General features: G+C 41.8%; 1 pseudogene; it reads right to left on the minus strand.

Moving 5' to 3' along the window:
• Positions 1-1870: 1870 nt before the first annotated feature.
• Positions 1871-2292, minus strand: LOC126071403 (40S ribosomal protein S26-like; annotated as a pseudogene).
• Positions 2293-4402: the final 2110 nt, after the last annotated feature.

Consider the following 4402-nt stretch of genomic DNA (forward strand, 5'->3'; position numbering starts at 1 on the left):
TGTGAATGTTATTTTTCTGACATATACTACTACTAAAACTACTCATTGCCATCAAGTTGATTCCAACTCATGGCAACACTATAGAACAGAGTAGAGCTGCCCCATATGGTTTCCAAGGAGTGGCTGGTATATTGGAACTGCCGACCTTTTAATTAGTAGCCATAACTGTTAACCACTGCACATATATATTACTTAATTCCACAAATATGAGCTTCCCAAAGTAGGATGTTAGGGGTATATTAGTTTTCAATTGCTGTTGTTCATGAAGATCAAAGGCTACAGCCTTCAGTATGGGTTACACCTCAACATAAAGAAAACTCAAAAAATCCCCACAACTGGACCAATGAGCAACATCACGATAAATGGAGAAAAGATTGAAGTTGTCAGGGTTTCTTTTTACTTGGATCCACAATCAACACCCATGGAAGCAGCAGTTAAGAAATCAAATGACACATTGCATTGGGCAAATTGGCTGCAAATGATTTCTTTAAAATGTTAGAAATCAAAGAAATCACTTTAAGGACTAAGGTACACCTGACCAATCCATGGGGTTTTCAGTCGCCTCATATGCATGCAAAAGCTGGACAATGAAAAAGGAAGCCCAAAGAAGAATTGATGCCTTTGAATCATGGTGTTGGCAAAGAATTTTGAGTATACCATGGACTGCCAAAAGAACGAACAAATCTGCCTTGGAAGAAGTACAGCAAGAATTCTCCTTAGAAGCGAGGATGGCAAAACTTCGTCTCACATATTTTGGACATGTTATCAGGAGGGACCAGTCCCTGGAGAAGGACATCATGCTTGGTAAAGCAGAGGGTCAGCGAAAAAGAGGAAGACCCTCAATTAGGTGCACTGACACAATGGCTGCAATAATGAGCTCAAGCATAACAAGAATTGTGAGGATGGCAAAGGCCCGGGCAGTGTTTCTTTCTCTTGTATGTAGGGTCGCTATGAGTTGGAACTGTCTTGGCGGCACATAACAACAATGACGTTGCTGTTATATAAAATTACCACAAACTTAATGACTTAAAAGAATGCACGGTTATATTTGCTACATTAAAGTATGTACTATAAGAACTTTGGAGGCCAGAAGTCTAAAATCAAGGTGTCAGCAAGGCTGTGTTTCTTCTGGAGGCTTCAGGGGAGAGTCTATCTCCTTGCCTTTTTAAACTTCTAATGGCCACCTGTATTCCTTCTTTTCATCCCCCCCAACCTTTTGCTTCCATCGTCACATCTCTTTCTACTGACTTTCATCCTCCTGTCTCCCTTTTATTAGCACCCTTGTGATTACATTGGGTTCACCCAGATAATCTAGTATAATTTCTTCAACTCAAAATCCTTAATTTAGTCACATTTACAAAGTCCTTTTTACCATGTAAGGTAACATATTCAGGTTCTGGGGATTAGGACATGACATCTTTGAGAGGGGTTAGAAATTTTTCCTCCTCCCATAAAGAGGTTTTAACCTCTAGGTTCCTCTGCTGGCTTTGGAACATTTGTGACCTCGCTGAAAGTACATAGAAAGTTTGTGTAAATGTGCAAAGGAGCTTTTTTTTCTGGGAAGAACATTCCTATTTCCATCACATTCATAAAGAGATTGAAAACTACCGGCTATTAGGAGAAGAGGAAAGGAGGAGAAGAAAATGTGAAAAAGAAGGAAAGAGAAAGAAAGGGAAAAGAATAGTTTGAGCACATAGCTGGGCCCAGTGTGCTATGGATTGTTCATGCCCGCCCAGAAGGACTGAGGAGATGTCTTTTTTGGGGGGTAAATACTAGATAATAAAAAAATAATAACTAACATTCATTGAGTACTTAATACATGCCAGGCACTGTGATAACAGCTTTCCTACCTGACTTTTTTTTGTTTTTTTTAAAGTATAATCTCCATTTTATTTTCTTTCAGGTTTGTTTTTCTTCAGCCTTTAAGGACTCAAATCCTTACATGGGCTTTGGTGGAGGATGCGGGGCAGCACCTGCAGGTCTAAATCGGAGTCGGGGCGGGGGTGTTCTGTCCTTCCGGGCTTCACGAGAACGGTTCCTGACCACCTTGCTATGAATGGCACAACTCACACAATAACGTAGTTTCATGCACAGCTTGGGAAGCACGTATGCGTCGAAGACACTCGCTTCGGAAATGCCTCTGACGGCAGCGGCCTCTACTATGTTTCGAATTACGAACTTCTTAATGGCCTTGTCTTTGGGCACGCAGCGGGCGCAGTTCGTGCAACGAATAGGCTGCACGTGGCCGCGGCCCTATTTGGCACGACCGTTGTTCCTCCTTTTCTTAATCATCTTTGAAGCGAGGACCCGAGAGCCATGACTATCATTAAGCTTCACAACAACCTCATAAGGTAGGAAAAGATCCACTGTCCCTTTTATAAATGCTTGGGGCCAGGTGTATGCTCTATTAAGGTATGTACACTGGGGCTAGATTTTGGAATTCAGAATTTTTCAGTGTTTTGAAGAAAATTTAGTGTTCTTACCATATATCATGTTGGTATAAACACTGGATTACACGTTTGGAGATCCAGTTACGGGCTCTGAGAAAGTACCCCCATAAACTTAATGGAATATATAAGTTTTAAAGACCCTCATATTGGTTCACTCCAGAGGTCAGGTTTTCATGCCAAATAAGTTATGGAAAAAAAAAAAAAAAAGCCTTTGATTTTCATAGCTTTTAAAGCTTTTAGGATTCTGGAATTGCAGATAAGGGACTGAAGACCTGAATTATTAGCATTCCCATTTTATAAATTAGAAAATGACTTTAGGAAGTTAGGTAATGGCCCTGGTTTGCATAGCCAGCAGGTGGCAGAGCGGACCGCACACCCACCACTTCTGACTTGTGATCTACGGTATTTTCAGAATTCAGTGCAGGGAGACTCATGAGAAATCCTAAGCAACATGATTTTTACTTCCTTCGCAGCCACCAGCAGCTTATCTGCCTTACTGTTCTTGCTGTTGCTATGGGTTGTCATTTCCCCTAGCAACCATGAGCAACTAGATAATAAGGGAGGGGGAGAAGGAAGATAGTGGCACAGCCCAGCACTTTTCTAGAATCCTGAAATATTGATGGGAAGGCTGACTCTGGGATTAGATGAGTTGGTGACCGATCCATGAGCAACTTGCCAAGAGGAATCAGAAAGAGCTCATGGAACATTTATAAAGTGTATGTTCAAGACCTGCTATGTGTTAGGTACTGGTGATGCAATGAAGTATATGACACTGTCTGCCTTCATAGGCCGATGGTTCAAACCCACCCAGCAGCTCTGTGGGAGAAAGATTTGGTGATCTGCTTCCATAAAGATTACAGCCATGAAAACCCCATGGGCAGTTCTACTGTATCACATGGGGTCGCTATGGGTTGGAATCAACCCAATAGAACCTGACAACAATAACAACAACAGTCCTAGTAGGGGAGATATACATGTAACCAAACAATTAGTATATACTGTGATATACGCTAAAATACTGTATATACATGTTTATATATATATGTATGTCTGAGCCCTGAGAAAGAATATTAGGGGCTTTACGACAAGGGAGGACCAGCTAAAAATACTTTCTCAGAATTCATATTGACTTGCAGGAGAATTGGCTACCTAAGCCCCCTTCTAGACCACAGGCCCTGGGTAATTTGTGCAGGTTTCCCCTCTATCCTATTTCTTGCCAATCCTAGTGTTAGAGACCAGTGCAGGTACAGAGGTGGGGAGGAACTGTCTGGGAATGTCAGGAAAGTCTTACAAAGAAGCTGATATTGTATCTGGACCTAAAGGACAAGCTGTTTTGTAGGTGGAAGGAAATGCAATGATTGGCTATTCTAAAATGTGCTTTTGTCCAAGATGAAGTTACAGGGACAGGATTTACTTTCTCACTTGAAGCAACTAAAAAGCTGGAAAAAAAAGAAATTATTCTTGAATATTGTCCATCAGGCAACAAGGGACAGTGATCCCTGAGAGATTAGAAATAAACAACAATTGCCCTAACTTACTGCCTGGACAGAGAATCCAGGCCGCAGTGTCCCTGAAATGAGGAGACAAAGCTGATTTTCCAGGGAAGCCAAGGTGGCTAGAGGTCACAGGGCAGAGAAAAAGAGAGAGAGAGGCATAGAGAAAGAACTCTGAAGTTCTGCAGAGGGTCTTCCTAGAGCAAGTGGCTGAGTACTGGTCAGTGCATGCATGTGAGAAACTACCCAAGGCTCGAGAGTGGTGAACCCAAAGGATTAAAGGGAAAAATCCTTGGAGTTCACACAGAAGTGAGTGTATAGCCATTCAAAGTAGATAGCCTCATAATTCAGTGGGCACTGAGTATCGTACTCAGAAGAATTTTGCCTCAGTTGTTGTTGTTGTTAGGTGCCGTCGAGTCGGTTCTAACCCATAGTGATCCTGTGTACAAAACAACAAAA

The sequence above is a fragment of the Elephas maximus genome, chromosome 1, assembly GCF_024166365.1.
Source record: "Elephas maximus indicus isolate mEleMax1 chromosome 1, mEleMax1 primary haplotype, whole genome shotgun sequence".
Classification (NCBI taxonomy): Eukaryota; Metazoa; Chordata; class Mammalia; order Proboscidea; family Elephantidae; genus Elephas; species Elephas maximus.